The 25,142-nt window shown below is 52.0% G+C and overlaps 1 protein-coding gene across 9 annotated transcripts in view; it reads left to right on the forward strand.

Moving 5' to 3' along the window:
* Nucleotides 1–969: 969 nt before the first annotated feature.
* The window catches only part of CYRIB (CYFIP related Rac1 interactor B), a 143,854-nt gene continuing 119,681 nt past the window's right edge, over nt 970–25,142 (forward strand). For 2 of the 9 annotated variants that reach the window (XM_061123198.1, XM_061123202.1), the window contains exon 1: nt 970–1,040. The gene's annotated coding sequence lies outside the window, so the exon portion shown is untranslated. Of the gene's footprint in view, nt 1,041–1,196; nt 1,275–6,545; nt 6,564–25,142 lie in introns of those variants that run through there. The other 7 variants (XM_061123190.1, XM_061123194.1, XM_061123187.1 and 4 more) reach the window with 4 other exon arrangements.

Raw genomic sequence — 25,142 nt, forward strand, 5'->3', positions numbered from 1 at the left:
ACTATTACTTTCTGGTGACTGGGCACATCCCCCTGCCTGCAGCACCTCCAAGACAGCTGGAGGTGGAAAAGACAGTGGAAGCTTTTGAGTGACTCCTGGTGTCCTGCTAGAGGTCAGAGGAAAGAGACTTTAAAGAATATTGTCTGTATTCCCAGGAAATGTGGCTGAATTTCAAGACGGTGATAGGGTTTGAGGGCTCGGGGAACAGAGAAGCATTTCAATTTCCTAGGCATGTCCTGCTACATGGAGAAAAATAACTCTATGCCACTACAGAGGAGGGAAAAGATGGGGTCTCTCATAATACCCAAAACTAGAATTTCAATGAGGAGCATTTTCTCTAGGAATTTCTGTGCATTAGTCCTTGGAGAGCCTCTTAGGAGAGCACCAGAGGCGCCCACTCTCTCGCCCCTGGCCTGCTTTATTTTTCCCCCTAGCACTTAGATATGCACCAGACACATCAGATATGTATTGCCAGACACCCCTCAAGGCAGGTATTCTGTTTGGATTCCTGGCTGCACATAGTAGGCCCTCAGTGAATATGCCTTGTGGGCTGAATGAGTGTATTGAATGCAGCAGCTTTCACCGCCCCAATGCCAGGTGGGCCGGGCAGGCCAGCATCCTTCCCCACGGACAGGTGAGCGGGGAGCGGACCCTGGGCTAGGAACCGGGCTGGCGTGCAGGTCGGGGGCACTTAGGGTTCGAACGGGAGCCCTGTCGCACGGGCTGTGACCTTGGGCCATCCCCGCGCCTCCCGGAGCAGGAGTTTCCGCGTCCACGCCGCCGGGAGGGCGCCGAGCTCCCCCCCACCCCCCAGCGCCCCCCTCGCGGCCGCTCGGCCGCGTGCCGCGACATGTCCAAGGTCACCCCGGGCCCCGGCCCGGACCCCCGCCCCCGCCGCCGGGTTTTGGGGTGGGGGCCGGCGCGGGGCGGTCCCGGGGCGCCGCGCGCGCTGACGCCGGGCCCCGCGATGCGGCGGGGACGGGGCGGCGTCGGCGGGCGTCCTCCTTTTGTGCGAGCGCCGGCGGCTCGGCTTCTCGAAGGTAAGCGGCGTTTCCTCTTCCTCCTCGACGCGTCTCTTCCTTTTATAGTTATTTCTCGCCTGGCGCTCGCCGGGGCCGCCGCTGCTGCTGCTGCTGCTGTGCCGGCGCGGCGGGGCCGCTCGCAAACCTGCGGCGGTGACGCGAGACCCGCCAACCCGGAAACGGCGGCGGCGGCGCCCGAGGCTCCTGCGCGCCCGCGCCCGCGCTCCCCTCGCCGCTCGCCCGGGCCGCCAGGTACGTGCCCCGGGCTCCGCCGGCGCCGCCGCCCGGGCCGCCCGGCTGGTCCGCGCGCGCCCTGCGAGCCGACCTGCCCCCGGGGAGGGCGTGGGGTGCGGGGCGCGCGCGTGATGGCTGCGGGGAGGGGAAGGGATGCGGTCCGGGCCGCGCCGGGCGTCCTGCCGTTTGGAGTAGGGGCGCCGCGAGGGTGGGGGGCTCGGCGCGGGGCGGGGACGGGGCGCCCGGAGGATGCGCTTCGGGTGGGCTGCGGAGGGCAAACGCGAGGAGTGCACGCCGCGGGGCCGCCGCCCGGGTCCACCCAGCTGCGGGGAGCGCGCGGCGGCGCCCGGAGGGAGGGGGTACCCGGGGTGACCCCGGCGGACCCCTTTTGAGAGCCAGGTGAGGGCGCAGGGTCTGACCCCGGCGCCTTGCACCCCCTCCCCCAGCTAACTTCCACTGGAGGCTTGGAAGGCCAGTCTTTTAGAATTGAGGAACTGGAGGTGGTGAACAAAATCTCCATTGGCTTCAAGACTTCCTTCTGGGGTAACCACCGGCCCGTGTTTAAAGAGGGCTTCTTCTGTGCTCTTTATCTTTTAATCACCCCCCCCCCCCTTTTTTTTTAATGGAAGTTAACGGGTGGATGCCCTTGCAGCCTACAGGGCTTTCCTAGGGCTGCGCACACACACCGTGGGTCTCGAACCTGTATGTCCTGTGTGGTGGGGAGGTGGGGGCCGGGGGTGGGGAGGAAAGAGGAACCGAGGACTTCCCTTACTGGAGCCCAGGGGGGCGGGCTTTGATCCTCACCCTGCCGCAGAAATGGAGCTGGTGGGGGAGGGCTTGAGCGGGAAGGAGGCCCCGCCGGGGAGTGTCACGAGGACTTTGTACCTGGGTTTAATTCCTTGCTCGGCCACTTGCTAGCTGTGTGACCTTGGGCAAGTCGTTTGCCCTCTCTCAGCCTCAGGCGCCGGTCTCTAAAACGGGCTGCTCTGAGTTGGGCCTCCAGCACGTGAGCCTGAATTTCTTGGCCTGGAGAGGGCACAGGGATGGGAAGTGTCATTGTCAGTCACCTTTCATTTTTGCATCCCCATCGCCTGAAAGGGGGGCCTGGGGCACATAGATGTCTGTGCCGTGCATAGGTGGATGGTGAATTTTGAGGAGTGAGTGAGTGGCCGGGTGTGGTTCCACGCTTTGGCCTTCTTGCCCTATAAGGGCCTCTCCACAGTCCCCAGAGAGCCACGTTTTGCCACCTGGGATATTTGTAATCCACCCCCTTCCCAAGAAGGATTATCCTGTGAAAATATTGACTCTTTATGAGAAGGAGCTTAAACTCTGACTTTGAGCCTCTCCTCTTCTTGGAAGATTGCATTTGGTGGAAATGAAAAGGAATCATCATTTTGATTGCCACTGCCAGATGACTGGCTGGGGCGGGCTGCCAGGGCTGACAGCTGGGCTGACTTCCCAGGCCTGGGGGTTCCTGTAAACGTGGTGGGTTTTCTCCTAGGTGGGGCATGCAGAAGTGGTCAGCTGGCCTGAGTTTTCTTGGCCAGGCAGGTTGTAATTTACGTTATCTGGATGCTTGCTAAACTTCAGGCATGGGGAGGGGCAAAGCATGTGTGCTGAAGGGGGCTAGGTTGTTCTCATCCACAGGGGTACTTGGAAATGGCCTTCAGATAGAGACTCAGAATGTGTTTCTGCATGTCCTTTGGGAGATTTTCAGATAATTTTGCTTTCTCTGACAGCCATTCTTTCTCTTTGTTTCTCAGCTCCCACAGGCCTGTGTGCACCTCTCATAGGATCCTTAGCTGTGCTTTTTTTTTTTTTCCCAACTTCTGGAGGGCAGGAGATGAACCCGAGTGCGGCTATTATTTTAAAAGTCAAGAGCAGGCACCTCTGTGCAGTGGCCAGCTACAGTTTAAGCTCACACAGGTTCATTTTGAAGATGTAGAGTGGCCACAGTTACCTGTGAAGTAGAGATTTTATTCTCATCTTACGACTCAGAGAAAGTATAGGACTTGGTCCGAGACCCTCAGCCAATGAAGCCACAGATTCAAGGTCATCACTCCAGTCTTCCATCCGCTGAGCTCTCCCTCTCTTTCCCGTGGACTGTGCTCCCACCTGAAGGGCCTTTGTGGTTCCCCTTGTGCCTGGCAGGCTGCCTGGCATATGCTGATGTCCAGTATTTTTTTGTTTTTGTTTTTGACAGAATGAACAAGAGTGATGGTTTCCCCTTTGCTCTTTGTGGAAGTTCAGTCTGTCTCCACCTTAAGGTCAACGCACTGGCCTGTAGGTGACCTTGACATTGTTCTTTGGCCGTTCCTCCCCAGTGCGTCTTGGTTCCCCATCATGGAACCCCAGTCTCTGTTCTTACTTCAGGACCCAGAGCCTGTGACAGGAGGAACACCTGAAGAGACCGCTGTCCTGGGACTTGGCCGTCTCCAGCAAAACCATCTTCCAACTAGCATTGTGGAGATGGTGTTGTGTCAGTGAAAAATTCAGCTTTAAAACTGACCCACTTTAGTTAGGCGCTGGCTTGAAGCCTTAGACAGATCACGACCTCCTTGGAACTCTCTTTTCCGCATCTCGCCCCGTCTCATCTCAGTCACTGGCCTCCTGAACAGGATCCAGAGCCACACCTCGGTGTCCCCTCTTACTGCCCCCGTGCACATCATCACATCTCTTCCCTGCTCAGAGCCTCAGTGTTCTCATTTGTAAAATGGGGTGGTTTTGCTTCTTGTAGTCATGTGCAGGAAGCTCTCAGCCCAGGCCCCCAGTAAATGGCCATCAGCATCAGTGATTGTTATTATCAACAGCAGCAGTAATGATCCTTCACTAGAAAGAGTATAAGCATCACAAAGGCCAGACCCGTCTCTCTTTTTTAACTTGAATTGGAGCTTCTGGAGAGAAGTAAATTGAGGGAGGGGTGGAGGAAGGGTGGATTTTATTCTTTTTCTCCTCCTCTGGGGCACTTGGTAAAGGCTCCTCTTTTTCATCCATCCCTGAGGGTAAAGTTCTTTTGTCCTCTCTCATAAAGTGAGCTCTCTGTGTTGTCTATGACTCTCATTTCATATCTTGTTATAACCTTTGCATCCACTCCTTCCAGGTTTCATCTGAGACTTGATCCCCCTGGATTCTCAATGGGCAAAGTTCTGTTGCATTGTGGAACTTTGGGAGTTAAATCTTTGATGGTCTTGAAAGGGGTGATTGGCCTCATCAGGTTGAAAGAAAGATAATAATTTTGTAACCAAGGATGGATGAGGTTAACTCCATTCTCTATTCTCTCTCATCCTTTTCTACTTCAAAGGCAGTGTGGGTTTGGGTTTGGAGGCCTGAGTGTCTGGCTGTCCATCCTGGTTCTTCTGCTGCTTGCTAGCTTTGTGACCTTGGGCACAACACTTCCTCTTTCCCTGGGCCGCCTTCATCTTTCAAATGAGGAATTATAATCGCCACCTGGAAAGGTTGTTGTGACGATCAATGCAGAAGTGGTCTGGGGAGTCTCCCAGCACATAGTAGGTGTTCAGCAAATATCCATTACTTTCCCGCCATCCCTGGGCTCTTTCTGTCTGGGCCCCAGTCCCATTGTCCTGTCCCTCTGTTAACAGGGCTCCAGTTCCCACTGGGGATCAAGTCCTTGGCTTACAGCTTCTTCCTAGATTCAAGTCTCCATGCATTCCCAAACCACTTGTTAACTGGCCACAGTATGGTGTTTCCCTGAACGAAGAGATCTTTGTACCAGAGCTGGTCAAGGAGGGTAAACTGAGGACTCATTGAGTTTATGTTCTGTCCCATTGATTTTTCCTCCCTCCACCCCCACTCCTTTCCAAAGGCTTACACGTTACCATCTGCCCCAGGGGAAGGAGACGTTGTGTTCATAAATTCATAAATAATCGAAGTCGACGGGGAGATTTGTTTAAAGAAGTGATGCTGAGAATGATTTTTTATAAATATTTAGGATAATGTGAAGCCATTAGAGGAATGGCAGGGTTTATTAAAAATAAAACCTGAAAGCATGTTTTGGAAGGATTCCTTTTCTTTTGAAGTTGAGTAAATGTCAAGAGTAGAAAATAAAGGAAGAGCGTTTTCTGAGCGTGGACGCAGGGCCCGTGAGGGCGCAGGGGGTGCTGGTCTGTTTGTCTCTGCTGTTAAATATTGGCTGCTGTGCAGTCATCTGCTTTTGGGGGTTGAGGGGGCGGGGAGCATGGGGGCGGCCTCATCCACAGAACTGAGGGAGGGGCTGCAACATTTTGAAGCCGCTGGGCTTCCTTGAGACTCAGCAGGCCAGTGGGTCACACCTGGCAGGAGTCACACTGGGGGGCTGCACGGTTCAGATCCTGCTTGTGAGTCAGCGGCAGGCTTCTCGAAGGCTCCTAAGGTGAATGACCTTTGGTTACTGCATGCGTGCTTAGTCGCTCAGTCGTGTCCACCTCTTTGTGATCCTCTGGATTGTGGCTGCTAGGCTCCTTTGTGTCCGTGAGATTCTCCAGGCAAGAATACTGGAGTGGGTTGCCATTTCCTCCTCCAGGGGACCTTCCCGACCCAGGGATGGAACCCGGATCTCCTGTATTGGCAGGCGGGTTGTTTATCCCCAGCCCCACCAGGGAAACCCTTGGTACATTTAGTGAGTTCCATTTTAGGGAGCCCTGCTAAGGCCCACAAGTCTGGAGGCGTCTAGGTGGTCAAATCAAGGGCTGTGGAGAAGGGGCATGTCAGAGCTGGGGGGAACCTTGTCACACGTCCCATACGGGAGTGCATGAGTCCCCCAAATCCACTCAGGAGTCCCTTGCAGAGGCAGAGGCAGAGGCTGGGATGGGCAGAGAGCCTGCATTTCTGACGCTTCCCGCCGTGGTGCTCTGCGTTGTGGGCCACGCGTCCAGTACGGTGAGCTTGGAGGTCCCTGCCATCTCATTCACGTGGGACCCAGCCGACACTGAGGATGCGAATTGGAATATGACCCTGGAGGCTCCCGGCAGCTGACGGCTTAGTTAGTGGAGGAAGCAGATGTGCCTCAACTCACACGATAAGAAGGTGGTGGGGACCTGAAGGGAGGGTGGAGAAGAGCCCTCCTCTACCCACCGGAGGTGCTCTGCGGCCCAGCAGGGAGTCGGGGAGGGAAGAGAGGGAGGCAGGGCGAGTGCGGCAGCCTTCACACGTGATGCTGTTGGGAAGGACTGACCGCATGCTCCGAGTTGCAGGCGTCTCGTACTCTTAATTAAACCGATGAGGGAACTGGGTTTCGGAGGGGGAAGCCTCTTGCCCAAGAGGCAAATGCAGGACTGGAACCGAGGTCTCCTGGCTCCCGAGCATCTGCCCGTGAGTACCTTGGGGCTGCCTTAGTGCCGGGCTCTGAGGCCAGGGAGGGGCTAGGGGTTGGACATCCTTCCCTGGCACGAAAGATATCTCTGCCCCTGACCTTCCTTGGGCAGGGGACCAAGCCCTTAAACCCACAGTGGAAAAGAAGATCCAACACGGGAAAAGTGACGGCTTTGAAGTCGCACACATGTGTCAGAGACACATGGCCCCCTCTCCCCTCCTCGGTCAGCATCCTCAGACGAGGATGGGGAGGGACAGTGCTACAGTCCTGCAGAGGAGGTGAGGGGAAGTCATGCAGAGGAGGTGAGGATGGGAAGTCCTGCAGAGGAGGTGAGGATGGGAAGAGGCTTGGGCAGCAAGAGGCAGGAAAGCTCCATCCTTGGCTCACTTGCTCAAGGAGTCTACGGGGACAGGCCTGTCTGGCCACTTGGAGTTCTCTGGAATTTAAACCCAGTGCCCACTCGGCAAATACTGTTGGACTGTGGAGCTGGCGTGCCCTGGCCCTGCTCGCAGTAGCTGTGTGACCTTGGGCCAATCAGAGCACCTTGCTGAGCCAGAACTGCCCTGGACAGAGCTGGGCTGATAACACCTCCTCTGGATTGTTTGGAGGGCTGAATGATGATGTCTGGACAAGCTGCTAGCCTAGCGCCTCGCATCAATAGAAACACTCCAAAAAGGCACCCCTCCCCGCAAGGACGTAGTCACAGCTGGGCAGGAGCTGCTTTGTCCAGTGCTGACTTCAGGTCCGGGCTGTGTCTTTCTGCATAGCCTCGGGATATGGATTTGATAGGAGGAAAAGTATTTCTTTTTGTTGTGTTTACTCTTTTGGCTGTGCCGTGCAGCATGTGGCATCTTATTCCCTGACCAGGGATTGAACCCTCACCCCCTGCACTGGAAGCACGGAGTCTTAGCCACTGGACTTGCCAGGGAAGTCCCAAGGGCAGGTATTTCTGTAAGATCCTTTCAAACTGCCGTAGTGCCTTCATGCAAAACCGAGGGGCTTGGCGCCTCTGGGGTTCTCCTTTGGAAGGGGGAAGAGCCGTGGACCTCACGGCCTGGTACCTCTTGGCTCAGTCATGACTCCCTGAGCGTGGGGTCGTTTGCAGACTGCCTCACGTGCCCCGGCACCCCAGTGCCGATGTGCAGCTTGCTGCGGCTCCGCAGTGGGGGCCTGGCTGCCTCTGCCTGGCGTGGGGCCTCGCACCTCACAGGTGCTCAGGAATCGAGTCCCCTGTCTGCGCTCAGCCTCGGGGAGGAGGAGCGAGCCACCTGGCGGGGGGCCTCTGCTGCCAACATGTGTGCTGGCCTGGCCCCCGCTTTGCTCAAAACCAGAGGTGAAGTCAAACACAGAAGACAGCGAGGAAGTGACACCCGGCCAATAACATCCTAACATGTCTGCCCTGCTCCCCTGAACTCTAGTTCTGTATACTTCCCTGAGCTCCGGGGGCCCCAGGAACAACCAGCGGGTGCATGTAGATCCAGCAGGCCATGAACCAAAGCGGAGGGGTATTTCATAGTCTTTTCCAAACATGCTTTCATAGCTATCAGGTGTTCAGTTCACTGTGGCGAAAGCAGATCCATCCTGCTCTTCATCAGGGGTCACTAAGTGAATATCTACTATGCAGTGGGCCCGGGGATGGGTCCGTGGGGGGGATAAATGCTCTGTGTCCCCCGGCCACCCCACACAAGTCCCTGAGGGCCTGAGGAGCTTAAGAAGGCAGAGTTTGGATTGTTTCCTTGAGCTCACCAGAACCCAGCCCCTCCAAGCCCACGCTGTCCTTCAGGAATTGGAGAGGCTCTCTGGCTGGGTTTGGGGGTGGGCGTCAGAGGACGGAGCAGTGGGGTGATTGCAGGGGCGGGGAGGGGAGCGGGAGGTGGGGCGCGAGACAGCATCTCCGACACTTTGTGTGGCATTTATGGCCCAGGAAAGGGCCTTCCTGATGACAGGGCTCCCGTAAATGTCACATGGTGGGTTTTGTGATTTGGGGCTTTTGGGGTTTTTTTGGTCTCCCTTGTAATGACAACAGCTTTCCCTTATCGAGCATGGACAATGTGTACTTTCCGGGTGCTTCTTACCTTCACAGTAACTCTGCGAGTTAGGTCATATTATCGCCACCTTCTAGAGGAGGACACAGAGAACACTTAGAGGTTAATAAAAAGCAGAGCTGGAATTCTAAGTACTATCTCTGCCAGCTTCAATGTCACCTACTGTTTTTTTTTTTTAAGTTTTATTTGTTTATTATTTTTGGCTGTGGTGGATCTTCATTGCTGTGTGAGGGCTTTCTCTGGTTGCAGCGAGTGGGGCTATGCTTTAGTCTCTGTGCACAGGCTTCTCATTGTGCTGGCTTCTCTTGTTGTGGGGCACAGGCTCTAGGGTGAGCGGGCTTCAGCAGCTATAGTGGGCGGGCTCAGCAGTCATGGCACACAGCCTTAGTTGTCGCTCGGCGTGTGAAATCTTCCCGGACCTGGGATTGAACCTGTCTCCTGCATTGGCAGGGGGATTCTTAACCACTGGACCACCAGGGAAGTCCCCACCTACTGTTTTTACTACCTCTTCTGAGTGTACCTTGAGCATAACGAAAGGCCCACGAAGGGAGTTGTCTTCTAGGGAGCAGACTGCTGTGGCTGGATGCTGCTCGGTGTTGCTAGAAGACAGAGGTGGTTTTCTAAGGGAACGTCCCCTTATGCTAGGCATCCCTCCAACCATCACTGGTGAGAGCTACCTTCCGTGAACTTGTCAGCCCAGGAAGTTGAAGATTTATAAATGACTCTTGCAGATAGGTTACTTGGGTTAATTTGAGTAGTGAGGTTTTTGGTAAATTTCAGTGTGAAACTGACTTGTGCTATTAACACACCTCTTGTTGCATTTGCTGTTGGGATGTGTAGCACATTCCTCTGCCCACACGCACCCCCCACAAGACAAAGATCTGGGTGAAGGAAGTGTGCTGTGGGTTCAGGCTTTGGGTCGGATGGTTGAATAGGAAAGGAAAGCCCCGGTTTTGGAGCCTGGGTCCTTGTAGACTTGAGACAATAAGGTGGATACAGGATGAATTGCCTGCCATGGTAGTCCCACCCTCCCATCCATTTTCAGTGTGTGAATTTGCCAGAATATGCTATGCCTGTGTTTCCTCTTCCCCACTATTTATTTTATCTAACTACAAATTGGGTATGTTTAAGCTTCCTGGGTGGGAGAATCAAGAGTTCACATTTTCTTTTTTTTTTAATTATATTTATTTATTTTTGGCTGTTCTGGGTCTTTGTTGCTGTGTGTGGGCTTTCTCTAGCTGTACCGAGTGAGGGCTACTCTTCGATGCAGTGCCTGGGCTTCTCGTTGAGGTGGCTTCTCTTGTTGCAAGCGCAGGCTCTAGGCACACGGGCTTCAGTACTTGTGGCACGCGATCTCAGTAGTTGTGGTACATGGGCTCAGTTGCCCTGAGGCATGTGGACTCTTCCCGAACCAGGGATCGAACCTGTATCTCCTGCATTGGCAGGCGGATTCTTATCGGCTGTACCACCGGGGAAGTCCAGGAATCCACATTTTTAGCAAGCACTCTTAGATAATTCCGATGCCTTGTCACCCAGTTAGAGGAACCCCCACGTAGCAGAATCTTTTGCCTTTATACTACCTGATTCTAACTGCTGGGGGTGGGGCAGTTGGTGTAAAATGGAAAGGACATTGGAGATCACCTAGTCCCATCCTTCTCAGGCTTTTTCAGGCCACCACCCATGCAGGAAAACAGAATTTGTAAACCTGGGTTGGGCAGTGAAAGAGGAAGCATGTCTTGGTTGGAGGTGGCTGACCCCAGGGCCACCCGCCTGAAATGCTGAGGAGGTCACTGTCTCAACACAGTGTAACCTCATCTAGGAAGCTCTGATTCTCATCCAAGGTGGGAACTTGTTCAGACTGCCCATGAAGGCCCAGAGAGACGATATGACTTTCCCAGAGTCACACGGGAACTTGGAAGTCATCTACACCACTCACTGAAAGAATGAGCCATCAGACCAGGAAGGTGAAAGCCCCACATGGCCAGCTCATGGCCCAGCAAGGATTTCTTGTGACCAGACAGCCTGTCCTTGGCAGGTGGCCACGGTGGCCTTCCCAGTGCTTACCAGCCTTGGAGGCCCAGTTTCCTGTTCTAACCCGAAACTGATTTTCTGCTAGTTCCTATCAGACAGACACACCCTTCAAGACTCAAAAGCACCAAAGGAGAAAAAAACATAAGAGTCACATCTCAGCCATGAAGTCCAGGAGTCAACCCAGCAGGCAGAATTTAGTGGTAAATTAGGAGACAGTCTCAGGAGTATTTGCCCCTGAAGGATTGTTTGCACACGTGTGATTTTGTATATGTGATGCTGTGCAGTAGCCTGTGTGTGTAAACGTATCACACAAACAGTAGTGTACAGTTATACAGTAAACCACAGTGTTCAGTATCCCAAAAAATAAATACACATAAATTCAAGAGGCAAAGCACACTTTCATTCAACTTTCTTAAAAAAAAAGTGGCTCCTTAAGCATAGTTGGATATACTATTGAGTATAGTTGAATATGGCTAAATTAAATGAACATGAGATATACTTCCATTGTACCTTGTGATAGACTGAGGACATCGTGAAAATGTATAGTTGTCCTGACCCAGTGGCACTCCACGTGTTACACGTATATGTGTTAATAATTAATTATTCCAGGGGTCTCGCCTGCTTGAGTGCTGTTAACTTTGGAGAGTTTTAGGGGGTCCAGCTGCAGTGTGGGAGACCCAGTAGACGAGAAGGACACAACTTCTGGCCTAGTGGAGCCTGAATCAGTGTTATTTTGTTACTGCAAGGCCTTTTCTCTGTTAGCAGTGAGCAGGGGGTACTCTTCTGCTTGCGGTGCACGGACTTCTCATTGCGGTGAACGGACTTCTCATTGCGGTGACTTCTCTTGTTGCTGAGCACAGGCCCTAGGCACTCGGGCTTCAGTAGTTGCAACACTCGGGCTCTGTAGTTGTGGCTCGTAGGTTTAGTTGCTTCACGGCATGTGGAATCTTCCTGGGGCAGGGATCGAACCTGTGTCCCCTGCATTGGCAGGTGAGTTCTTATCCACTGAGCCACCGGGGAAGCCCACGTCTCTGGTTGAGCGCCCCGTCCTGGAGTTGATCTGACAGGGTGTCCTGGGCCCTTGGAGGTTCCGACCTTTAGAGATGACCCCACCACCTTGAGGCCCTCCTCCCTCCCCCCAGTGGAACTCTCTTTCCCAAGCGGTGTTTCTCAAAGTTTCAGTGGTGAAATGCAGAGGAAGTGTAGAAAAGCGAATTTGCATACTTCTGACTTCACCCTCGCCCTCTCCCTCTCAGAAGTAAATGAGGAATAGTGGAGGTGCATGACCTTCTGAATGTCCCGCCACCCTCTTCCCCCAGGAAACCCCCCCCCCCCCCCCCCGCTTCCAGGTCATGGCTGGGGATGGGATTGGAAAATGCTTCTCTAAACTGATCTTCGTCTCAAGACCTCAGACATTTAAAATGCAAAGGAAAGGAACCTGATCTCTTGTTCCCGATCATATTAAGTGGGGCAGGAGGGAGGGAGGGTTTGATTCCACCTTCGAGCTTATTCTCCTGTGTGTTACGGGGCTGTCACTCAATCAGAGGGGGGGTGGGCAGGTTGAATAGCACCTGAGATGCACCTGCTGATGTGCAGAGACTGGAATGTTCCTAAAAGCTTGGTTCTCAGGGGAGAACCCAGTGGGTGTCCTGTCTCCCTGCCTGGATGCCTGGGAGCCACGTCATCCTGGGAAGGCAGGTGTATCTTCTTGCTAGTGGCTAGCTGGGTCTTTCCTTTAATCAACCTTTCTGGGCATCATGGCAATTTTTTTATTTTTTACGTAATTTTATTTATTGGTTTGCTGAGTCTTTGTTGCTACGCGGGCTTTTCTCTACTTGTCGCGATTGGGGGCTATTCTCTAGGTACAGTGCTTGGGCTTCTGAATGTCGTGGCTTCTCTTGTTGTGGCTCACGGGCTTAGCTGCCCCACGGCCTGTGGGATCTTCCCAGATCAGGGATCGAATCCATGTCCCCCGTGTTGGCAGGCGGATTCTTTATCGCTGAGCCACCAGGGAAGCCCAACAGCTATTTGTTGAGTGTCCAGAAAAGGCCTTGTTTTTTTCCATTCCCATTCTCCTCTCTTCTCCTGTTGGGCCCGGTACCAGGCCCTCTGCTCCCAGTCCACCTTCCGGAGGAAGCGACAGGTGAACCAGGCAGTTCTGCTGCTCTGGCCAGGCGGCAGGCGCTCCAGCTGCCGGCTGAGCCCTGAGCCGCAGAGCCGAGTCACGCCGGTTCCTCATGCTCGCCCTTTTGAGGGTCAGGACTAGAACATAGCAGTTAAAAAGCTGGTGGTGGGAGAGGTTTCTGCCTGGGCCCGTCACCTCATTTAATCCTCATCAGCCACGGGATGTAGTTCAACTCCTAACAGGGGGCCTATCGCGTGTCAGTTCAGTTCAGTCGCTCAATCGTGTCCGACTCTTTGCGGCCCCATGGACCGCAGCACGCCGGGCCTCCCTGTCCATCACCACCTCCCGGAGTCTATCCAAACTCGGGTTTAGTAAAAGGTTTCGTCCTTGGGCAAAGCTGAAGCTCACGGCCACGCCAAGGTTTTCGTTCCCTGAGGGTGTGTCTGCCGCTGAGAGGACGGGAGGCACGGGGAAGCCGCTGCCGGACGCAGGGCTTTGCCTCCGCTGTGTGAGCAGCCCTGCCCATTGCTTCCCGCCGCTCGCGTTCTCTCTGGCGGAGAGCATCCTCCCTGGAGGAGCAAGCCGGCAGGGCCGCACTCTGGGGTGCTGGCCCCCCTCCCTCCCAGGAGGCCCTGGCTGCTCTCGGGACCGTGGGGAGGGCTCTGCCCCAGGTCTGCCTGCTCTCCCCGCCCATCTCCCTTTCCCGTCCACACCCCATGCCCCCCCAAGCCTCCCAGCCTGGGTCGAGCCCTCCCTGGGAGAATAGTTGAGAGCTGACTGGAGGAACCGGCCTCTGTGAGTAGATGCACTGGGAAAAAAAGCCTTTGTCCAAGTGTGAGCCCAGCTGAGTGCTGTTGGCGCTGAATTAAAGATGAGCCTCCTGGCTCTCTGTTCTACTTTGCATTGACCAAACACCGTGTCTTGAACCTTAAAAGAAAAAAAAAACAAGGCAGGGAAAGAAGTCAGAAAGGGGCTGTTGTGACAAAATAAAGGCAAAAGGCTCATAGCAGTACCTTATGGCAGTGCAGTGTTTTGAGTCCACGTCGTGGCCGCTGAGCATCGCTGAGCCCAAGAACTGGGCCCTTTTCTCTTTGAGGTCTGCAGGTCAGGCTTCACTGTATTCCTCGATCCAAGAGTGTTTGTAGAATGAGTGCATACTTTGGTTTTCAGAGAACCGAAGCCCAGAGAGGTTGAGTGATTTGCCTGGGGCTGTACAGCTGGGAAGGGCCAGAGTTGGAACTCAGCCTTAGTCCTGGCTCTTCTCAAGCTCCAGTTGGTGGCCTCGTCACAGATGCACTTCAGACTAGCCGGGAATTCAGAAGTCAGAAGACACACCTAATGAATGAAAAGAGCATTTACTTAGGGCTCATCCCTCCTTTAGGGCTTCCCACGTGGCTGAGTAGTAAAGAATCCGCCTGACAGTTCAGGAGATACAGGAGACGTGAGTTTGATCCCTGGGTCGGAAAGATCCCCTGAAGGAGGAAATGGCAACCCACTCCACTATTCTTGCCTGAAGAATTCCGTGGACAGAGGAGACTGGCGGGCTACAGTCCATGGGGTCACAAAGAATCGGAAACGACTGAGCGACTTAACAGTTTCACTTTCACTGAGGAACTGGGAAGATGAATAATTTGGGGGTGGGGTACCTGGGGGTTTAGCTTGTAGTCACTGTATTTTGTTCCTTAGGGCTTACGAGGTGGTGCAGTGGTAAAGAACCCACCTGCCAATGCGGGAGATGCGAGAGATGCAGGCTCTAAACCCTGGGTGGGGAAGATCCCCTGGAGAAGGAAATGGCGACCCACTCCAGTATTCTTGCCTGGAGAATCCCATGGACAGAGGAGCCTGGCGGGCTACAGTCCATGGAGTAGCAAAGAGTCGGACATGACTGAGTGCATGCATGCGCGCGCACACACACACACATTTTGCTCCTTAAGCTGAGTGATGGACACGAGAGGTTTTATTCTTTTTTTTTTTTTTTTAACATCTGAAATAATGCAGATTAAAGCTTTTAAAGTAAAGTTTCAAGCCAGAGGTGATTTGAAGACACTGTCTTGGGAGGATCTGCAGCCAGTTAAGGGGAAGTTCCTCTTCTCTGTGCATTTAGCCATATATGGACCAGGCTCACACACTCAGGACATGCTGAACTGAACTACCTGGATGGTCTGAGCCAGGCTTTATAGACAAGGTGACAGTCTGAATTTTAAAGGCCTCTGCTGGGAAAAGCATTTCAGATAAAGGGAACAGCATGTGCAAAAGGCAGCAGCACTCAAGGAACTATAGGCAAAAGGGTGGATTGGCTCAGCTTAGGAGCCATCCTTCAGTGTGTTTTCCTCTTGATCATTTATACTCAGAGTAGCTTAGAATCCTGATGCTGGGAAAAATAGAAGGTAAGAGGAGAAGGGGGCAACAGAGAATGAGATGTTTGGATGGCATCACTGACTCAGTAGATGTGAGTTTGAGCAAACTCCAGAAGATACTAAAGGGCAGGGAAGCCTGGTGTGCTGCAGTTCATGAGGTCACAAAGTATCAGGCATGACTTAGCAACTAAACAGTGAATTTATACTCAGAATGGCTGAGAATCCAGGTTGGTGTAGAGCTGACTCGGGATGGACTCTGCTCTGGTATGGAAACCAAGTCAGTTTGCTAAGAGCACTTTGATGTTTATCAGGACCTTAGCTTTAAGAGAGGTTGGTCCCAGCCCAAGGAGGTTGGCTTCAACTTCAAATGCAGAAAGTCACTGGTAAATGGAGACTCTGATAGAGGAGCTGGACCAGCAGAGAGTAATCGCTGGTGAGAAAGATCATCTTCTATAGACAAAGAGCCAAGGTTGCCATTGTCTGACGCTAAGGACTCATCTGGGAAACTGCTGCGTGCCCTGGGGAAGGGGTGGAGGCAGAAGGGCCCATCTTTCTGTTTAGTAGCTTGGGGAATCATGTATTAATATATTCAAGATCATTTTCTTTGAAAACATCGCAAAGCCAAGGAAACTCCCTGGGGAGCCAGATTAAAGCAGTGATGGGGAATTTCATCAGCGCTTAATCAAAGACATTGACTGTTTTCTGGGCCTCACTGGTGACTCTCCTATTGTTGACTTTAATTGTGGAAATGTGTTCATTAGCATTTTATTCGGGCTGGCCCAGGGTGTCAGCCTTAGTTTGCCCACTTTGATCTCTGGGATGTCATCGACTTTCTAGGGGGATCCTTGGGGCTCCTGGCCATCTCTGCCACTCATGTTCAAATTAAGGCCAGACTTGCACCCAAATTTCAGAAGAGAGGTCCTTCTCCACACCTCTGGTTCCTGCCTGGGTTGAGGAGAATGGTTTGTGGTCAGCTGTCATTGGAAGGGACCTTAGCCAGTGTCTGGTGCAGTGACTAGATGAGGAGACTGAAGCCCCCTGATGACAGTGAACGTTCTGATGGTCTCAGCTTCTGAGCTTCATTCAGTTCGGATGCTCACTTCTGTCCAACTCTTTGTGACCCCATGGACTGCAGCACGCCCGGCTCCCCTGTCCATCACGAGCTCCCAGAAGTTGCTCAAACTCATGTCCATCAAGGCAGTGATGCCATCCAACCATCTCATCCTCTGTTGTCCCCTTCTCCTGCCTTCAGTTTTTCCCAGCATCAGGGTCTTTTCCAGTGAATCAGTTCTTCGCCTCAGGTGGCCAAAGTATTGGAGTTTCAGCTTCAGCATCAGTCCTTCCAATGAATATTCAGCACTGATTTCCTTTAGGATGGACTGGTTGGATCTCCTTGCAGAGCTTCACTGCTGCTGCTAAGTCACTTCAGTCGTGTCCGACTCTGTGCGACCCCAAAGATGGCAGCCCACCAGGCTCCTCTGTCCCTGGGATTCTCCAGGCAAGAGTACTGGAGTGGGTTGCCATTTCCTTCTCCAGAGCTTCATTAGGTGCCTCTTTTAATTTACCAGAGACTGGGGCTTCCCAAGTGACTCGGTGATAAAAGAATCCTCCTCCCAATGCTGGAGATTCAAGAGACGCAGGTTTGATTCCTGGGTCTGGAAGATCCCCTGGAGAAGGAAATGGCACCCACTCCAGTATTGCCTGGAGAATTCCATGGACAGAGAAGCCTGATGGGCTGCAGTCCATGGGGTCGCGGAGAGTCAGACACGATTGAGCACACACAGTCCCCAGCGAAGCTGCAGGTCCATGGGATTTTAAATGCAGTCTTGACGAGCTGTGTGACAACCTAGTGGCAGAAGGCGGGGAGGGGTGAGGCAGGAAGAGCTGCGTGGTCCAGAGCAACTTAGCCTGACTCTCCCACCGGAGACCAATTAATTCAGCAGGAAGTTATGGTTTACATTTTGCCCTGGAAACTCAGGCTCTGCACACATTTCTGGACGTTGGCCCTCAGAGCATCCTCCCCGCAAGTTTTGTTTAATCACGGTCATGGTTGAAAACTCCCAGCATTTTTCCCTCTGATTTTATTAGCTAGTCCTTACCCACATTTCATCTGCTTTCTCTTAAACACTTCTTTGGGGTCTGTGTTTATAGACCTTGAGTAAACACACATCCTTGACTTTAATTAGGAAGCCAGCAATGGCCAGAAAAGGGGGCTCATTCTATTTCTCTTGTACTGTGACTGTTGAAAGAGTAAGACGGGGGATCCCCTAGAAGCTAGTAGAGAAAGACCTGGGGATGAAGAATTATGTGGTCTCCCTGCCCCCCAGCAGATCAGGTGCTCTGAATCAGCTTACATCACATCGACATTACCTGCAGTAGTTCGCCTGAGGTTACCTTTGATTCATTCATTTATTCACCAGAGGGACACCACCTTTCTGTAACACCATCTGATGATCGGACCTTAGCGGGCAGCAGCGATGTTTGCCTCTGTTCACTCCTGCTTCTTTATCTCTAGAATAGAACATCCCGTGGGTGTTCAGTAAATATTTGTGTAATGAATAAATGAGTACCCGAATCCGTTTCTTTGTTTTAATCACAGGCTTCTATCTCCTTGTATCTTAGAACAGTGCTCTAGGGGAGGGTGAAGAATACAGTAGGTGCCAACAACAAGCTGGTCACAGGAGGGCAGATGAAACTCTGTGACTGCTGGGGAGAAAGTGAGCCAGCAGCTGGCTGGGGTATACAGTCGTTCTGGAAGCTGATATGAAGAGTGGGATCAGAGGCTCTGCTAGTTGTATGAACAGGAATGTTGGGCAGGTCACCCAGGCCCTCTGAGACAGACTTCCTGATCTAGAAACCAAAGGGCGGAAGGGTAATGCCAGACTCTTACCTAAAGAGTCTTACTTGCCCTGTCCCCTGGGTTTCGGTTTCTCCTCTGTCGTCTTAGCTGTTCCCACTGGGGCTTCCTCAAGGTGTTTATTCTGCCTCCACTGTGTCAGACACCATTCGAGGCCCTGGAGGGGGGCAGGGGACGGTGGTGTCGGAGGTAAATGAATCCTTTTTTCATCTAAGCCGGGGAATTGAAATAGAGAGAGAGCTAGCAGTGATACAGGGAGCTGGGGTGGGGGACGTGCAACCCAGCTGAAGAGATCAAGGAGGGCTTCCTGGAGGAAGTGGCATCCTAAAGGGCAGGGGCTGTGTTTTCTTACTGTTTAGATTCCTAGCTCTAAGCAGAGTAGCTCACATATAATAGGTATTTGGAGAATGAATGATGGATGAGCAAATAAGTGTAACAGTATTTTATAACCAGAAAGTGTAGAACATGGGGCAGGTGTTGGTGTTATGATTTGTGGAGGGTTGAGCAGGGGCACTTAGGGCAACCTTTATCTCCCAGCTTCCTGAGGCCCACCTGTTGCCAAGAGCTAGGATCTCCCTTAGAGCATAGCCGTCTGGGTAATGGTGTCAGCCTCTGCCTTTTGTCCCGCTACTCAGGGATGGAGACTGTCTGAGGCTGGACATTTAAAGCCAACTCAGTGGCCAGCAGCCCTTCCTAATGGGATCTAAAGTTGGACATACAGACCTTGTTCTTGGGCTAGGTCCTAGGGCTAGTGGCTGACTCAGGAGGTAGCTCGTTTTGTGTGTGTGTGTGTGTTTATAAATGGAGTGATGCCCAGCAATTTCTAAAAAAAAAAAGTCTGCAGCTTATATTCAGATCACTAACTCTGCACTATATGTGCCTTCCCCAGTGCAGAACCTGCTTGCTTTTGATCCTTTCCTTTAGCCAGCTGAACTTCTGGTAGCCAAGGATGATAACTGATTCATCTCTGTAATCCTAGAACCCAGCAGGAGGCCTGGCACATCTGGATCTTGAAACAGTTTGCTGAATAAGTGAACAAACAAATGAACGAATGAATCTCAGTTTATGCCAATGAAGTTACCCAGGATGTCGCTGAAGCTGAACGTCTTTACGGGGTAGAGAGGGGTGTTTCTGGAAGTGACCTTATGCTGCTCTGTTAGGTATTTTGCAATAGCAGATGCTTGAAATTCTGCTTGACACTTGCTCTCTGTGGTGAGGGATGAAGAAACACTTCCTTTGTTCACACTTGGCGTTGGGGCTGGGTAGACAGTCAGCGGCCTCTCTCACTTCCTCCACCGTGGGAGCCCCTGGGTCCACTCTGTGGACCAGTTATGGTGAGACAGGGCTCATGGGTCTGCAGTAGTTCGGTGAATTGGTGTGTCTCATGAGCATTTTCTGTATTTTCTATATCTCAGCATCCTTCCCACCTTCCTGTCTGGGGGAACCCCCAGGATGTAAATGTTGCAGGGGTGTGGAGCTTTGACTCCCAGTACAGAAACCAAGGTGGACTAGGTGTTCTTTTTTCCCACATCTAGCTGCTTGGGCTGTGGCATGTGGCCTCCGAGTGGCCACGTGGCTTAGATTCCAGGTGGAGTGTGGCAGTGATGCAGGTGAGTTAGAGGTTCCTCAAGGTCAGGAATACCTTCAGTAGACACCCCTTGGCATGTCCTTGGCCCAGTCCCCCCTGCTCCTTTATCCCAGACTGGTTCTCCAGCCTACCTGGAATTCTGGTGGCTTCCCCTAATTTTCTCATCAAATTCCTTTTTTTCTTTTCTGTTGTCTGTAACCAGTAACCCTGACTGACAGGTACCACCGAGGCCGAGTGGGGCACCCCACCCCTATTATGGGAGGTGGGTGAGCTTGTTCTGGAGGCTCCCCATCTCCTGCCTCCCTTTTTGTGGTGTCGACACCACCCAGCCCGATCCCATTCCTCGAAGACCCAGTCTGCTGCAGTTCAAGTGTGTAAACATTGGGCACCTGCTGTGTGTCAGGCGTTGTGCTCACAGACACAGGAGTGCAGAGGCCAAGAGTCCCTAATCCTGGTGACCAGGGGCTTCCTGGCTGTTCATCCCTTCAACTGGTATTTACTGAGCACTTGCTGAGTGCCAGCAGGCACTGTGCTAGGGCGGAGGGGTGCAGAACCAAAAGAGGTAATGTTTGTGCTTCTGGAGTTTTCATTTCAGCTCTTGAGCCTGTCATTTCTTTAAGCATGTCTTATTTGCCTGTTTTTTCATTCATGTGTGTGTGTGTGTGTGTGTGTGTGTGTGTGCCCACACTGCTGGACGCACTGCAGCACATAGCCTAGTAGAAGAGACAGGAGAGAAAAAGCTGTTTTCAGATGCTGGGAAGGGCCATAACCTTGACAAAGACTGGGCAGAGAGGTGGCCGCCGTAAGGCGTGAGGGGAGAGGAGGCATCAGGCTGCCACCTGCTTCCACAGGGTCCGTGCTGCTCGCTGCCCTCTGTTACCTTGATAAGGACGGTCTGGTCCATTTATTTGCTGAGGGCGCAACTCCAGTGGCTCCATACGTATTGATTTAAGTGCTTGTCAAAATCAGAGATTGTCGGAGACTAACTTAATTTAGGTTCTCTTAAAATAATCAGTGAGATGGAAATTTCAGAACACCAAGACGCTCACATCTGTGCAGACATGAAACTTTTTCTTTAGACTCAACAGTGACGGGGGAGGACCAGGGCGGGGGTCAAGTCAGTGGAAACTCCAGGCGTTTCTCCTACTCTCCCCTCTTCATCCTCTCATTCATCTAGAACTTGACCAGTGATCCGGGTCCTCTCGCCAGGCTTTATTGTTCTCTTGCCCCGTTCCCTCTTAGATTTGAGGCCAAAGCGAGGACCCTTTCAGTTCCTATGAGCTGCCTTAGGACAGGGCTCTTGAGGGCTTCTTCAGCAGTGGGGTTTCTAGGAAGGTCACCTGTACGAGGCCTACGTGCTGGCCACATCCTGCATGGGCTATTTTTATTTGTTTTCGTGACAGCTTTACTGAGGTATGTGGTAGACAGAATCATGTCCTCCCAGATATGCCCAGGTCCTCATCTCCAGGACCTGTGAATACTTACCTTACAAAGGGACTTTGCTGATGGGGCCAAGGATCTCAAGATGGGAAGCTCTTTCCGGATTATCCAGGTGGGGCTTAATAAGAGGAAAGTGGAGGGTGAGGGTCAGAGAAGGAGATTTGATGATGGAACCAGAGGGTCAGAATCAGAGATTTGAAGATACTGACACTGCTGGCTTTGAAGCCAGTTTGAAGCTACAAACCATGGGGTACCTGCAGCCACCAGGAGAGGGAGAACAAACAATCCCCTGGAACTTCTGGAGAAAGCCTGGTTCTGATTTCAGCCTGGTGAAGCCCATTCTGGATTTCTGGTCTCCAGAATTATAAGACTACGTTTGTATTTTAAGCCACTACATTTGTGATAATTTGTTAGAGCAGCCATAGGAAGCCAATGCTTGGTTATTTTATGTATCTAAAGTCTACCCATTGCAGTGATTTTTTTAGTTATTTTACTGAAGGGTGCAGCCATGGCCATAATATAGCTTTTAAAACATTTTCATCACCCTGATGAGATCCTTCATGTCCCTTTACAAACAATCTTTATCCTCAGCCCCAGGTAACCACTGATCTACTTTTGTACCTGTGAAAGTCATTCAGTTGTGTCTGACTCCTTGTGACCCCGTGGACTATACAGTCCATGGAGTTCTCCAGGCCAGAATACTGGAGTGGGTATCCGTTCCCTTCTCCAGGGGATCTTCCCAATCTAGGGATTGAACCCAGGTCTCCCACACGGCAGGGATTCTTTACCATCTGAGCCACCAGGGAAACCCAAGCATACTGGAGTGGGAAGCCTATCCCTTCTCCAGCAGATCTTCCCGACCCAGGAATCGAACTGGGGTCTCCTGCATTGCAGGCAGATTCTGTATCTGTACTTCTGTATAAATGTCTATAAACTTGCCTTTGGGTCACTTAATAAAAGTAGAAGAGCCGACTCATTAGAGAAGACCATGATGCAGGGAAAGATTGATGGCAAAAGAAGAAGGGAGCGGCAGAGGATGAGATGGTTAGATAGCACCACCAACTCAATGGACATGAATGTGAGCAAGCTCCAAGAGATAGTGAAGGACAGGGAAGCCTGACGTGCTGCCTTCCATGGGGTTGCAAAGAGTCAGACATGATTTAGTGAGTGAACAAACAGCAAGTGTAAGTGGAAGATGTAATGTCTTGTGTCTGGCTTCTTTTACTGGGTATGAAGTTTTTGAGGTTCATCCACGTTGTTGATGCTAGTACTTCGGTCCTGTTGATTGTAGAAAAACTATTTTGTTGTGCAGTATATCACATCACTTCTCCACTCACCAGTGAACATCTGTGTTGTTTTCAGTTTGGGGCTGTTAGGATTAATGCTGCTGTGAACATTCGTGTGCTAGCCTCTGTGAACGTGGGTTTTCGTTTCTCCTGGGTAGATGCCTAGGAGTGGAATTTGCTGGGTTGTGTGGATTTCTGTATTTAACTTTTTGAGAAGCTGACAAACAGGTTTCCAAAGGGATTTCACTGTCTTTCATTCCCACCGACAGTTCATGATGGCTCCCCTCCACCCACTCCCAGTATAAGCCCCACTACTCAAGAAATTATTATTAACAGTCTGTTGAGGTTCTAGATTCCTGATCCTTGATCCCTCCTACATTCTTGTATCAAGGTTTGTTTTGGCCATTTGTAAAAATTTGGGGATTTGGCATTGGATGAGACCTGGTGATATTTATATTTTAATATAAACAGTGAGGCAGAAAGTTCAGGTCATTGAGACCCTGAGTGAATTGAAGGGTTAACTCGATATCCTTTCTTCTTCTTTTATCATTATTTTTTAAATTGAAGTACTGTTGATTTACAGTGTTGTGTTAGTTTCAAGGATACAGGGGTGGTTCAGTTATATGTATTCGTTTTCAGATTCTTCCTCCTTATAGGTTATTACAAAATGTTGAATCCAGTTCCCTGCGCGATATAGTGGGTCCTTCTTGGTTATCTATTTTGCATGTAGCAGTGTATCTATGTTAATCTCAAAACACCTAATTTATTCCTCCCCTGCTTTCCCCTTCGGTAACCGTAGTTTGTTTTCTGTGTGTGGGGGTGTATTTCTGTATCACTGTGTTAGAGTCGGTATATAAGCAATATCGTGTGATATTTGTGTTTCTCTCTCTGGCCTCTTTCACTTAGTATGATAATCGCTGGGTCCGTCAGGTTGCTGCAGGTCCCTGCCTCTCTTTTACTTGTTTATTTTGGCTGTGCTGGGTCTTCGCTGCTAAACACGTGTTTTCTCTAATTGTGGCAAGGGGGTGCTGCTCTTCGTTGCCACGCACGGGCTTCTCATCTCAGTGGCTTCTCTCGTTGCGGCGTGCGGGCTCTCGGGCGCGTGGGCTTCAGTAGCTGTGGCTCCCGGGCTCTCGAGCACGGCCTCAAATAGTGGTGGCACCTGGGCTCAGCTGCCCAGCAGCAAGTGCGATATTCCCGGGCCAGGGATCGAACCTGTGTCCCCTGCACTGGCAGGTGGATCCCTGCCTTTCTTTTCCCCCCAAGCAGACTGGCCACACCGTAGCACATACTTGCCCCTGCACCCCCATCTACTCCGTTCCAGCTTCTGCTTGGAAGTTCTGCTTCCCCCCTTCTCATCGGAGCCTGTCTAGACTCCCCAGACTCGGTGAATGGAACTGGGGGCTGGGGAGCAGACACAGGGTTCCGTCTATAGATAAATGTCTGCCCAGAGGGAGTTGGGGGGTGAGGGGCCCTGACCCTGTCGTGGGGGAGGGCAGGACTGACCGATGAGAGCCAGATGGAAAGCCTGATCATTCAGTCTGGGCTTGCTGGGCGGGTGGACCCCTCTCGCTTCCTCAGTGACATCAGTGAACAGAACACCGGCTTGATTTGGGGGCAGAGATGGGGAGGAAATCTCGCAGGCGTTACATGTTCTGTGCGGGAAGGGCTGTATAGACTTCAGTGACTTACTTTAAATTCCATCTGATCCCACAAGGGAAAAATTGAGTAATTTTATGGCGACTGGGAGAGGTTTTCAGGCCTTTGAGGAGAAACTTGACACTGGGGCTTCTTGGCCAGCCCGGGGTGAGCAGGTTGTCGAGTTTGGGCCCGTCCCCAGACAGGAAGGCAGACACCTAGGGCCTGACCCTGTGTGAGAGGCAGGTGCGGATGCCGTGGCGTTGGTGGGGCTGGGTTAGAGCATGATCGTGGCCTGTGTGTTGAGCAGTTGATGGGCAGCGGGAGGAGAAAGGCCCTGGGAATTCAGGGTGATGACCTGGGTCCGCTGACTGGCCACGGCCTCAAGTAGAGCTCCAGGGAGTCCACCAACTCTGTTCCATGGATGATGTTTCTGCCCTTTTTTGAAGACAAGGCAGCTGAGGCCCAGAGAGGTGAAGCGACCTGCCTAAGGCGACACAGTGAGTGAAAGGAGCTGCCAGAAATTCGAGCTCCAGGCTGTTTCTGAAATCTTTGTTACCCTGCAAGAGGCGATGAATGGGATGTACAAAGAAAACAAGCCTCACTGAGTGATGAACAGAGGTCCTCGGACAAGCTGCTGGGTCCAGGGGAGGGGAGACACTTTTACAGAGCCCACCCCTACCTCCCCACCCAGGCCCACATTAGGAAGTAGAGGTCGCCTCTCATTGCACAACCAGCAGCTGTTACTGTCTGTGTTGCCCCTGTTGGTGTTGTTTACGGGCAGCGGAGAGGGTGAGAAACCGCACCGAGTCTCAGGCCTGGAGGGCTCCAGCCCCTCTGCCAGGAAGCAGAGACCCCGTTTTCAGACACTTAGCGAGATGCAATGCAAAGAGCAGAAAATATCAAAACATACAGCACTTCTGCATGGCTCACAGTTTTAAGTGAGTGTGTATGACTTAGTATTGTAATAGAGTAAATGGAGGTAAGGTTATTATCTATAAACTGTTGGAGGGGAGAAAAGCAGAGAACCTGGTGTTTTGTCCTGGCTCCTCTGCTTCCTGCCTGTGTGACCCCGGGGTGTCATTTCACTTCTTGGAATCTCAGTTTCCACTTCTGTAAAATGGGAAGATTGCACCGGAAGTCCTCTGAAATCTTTCTTGCAGTGACCTCTCTATAATTATAAATGCTGTCAGTTTGTGTTCCATGCCAAG

Source organism: Dama dama, chromosome 21, assembly GCF_033118175.1.
Source record: "Dama dama isolate Ldn47 chromosome 21, ASM3311817v1, whole genome shotgun sequence".
In the NCBI taxonomy this organism is placed as follows: Eukaryota; Metazoa; Chordata; class Mammalia; order Artiodactyla; family Cervidae; genus Dama; species Dama dama.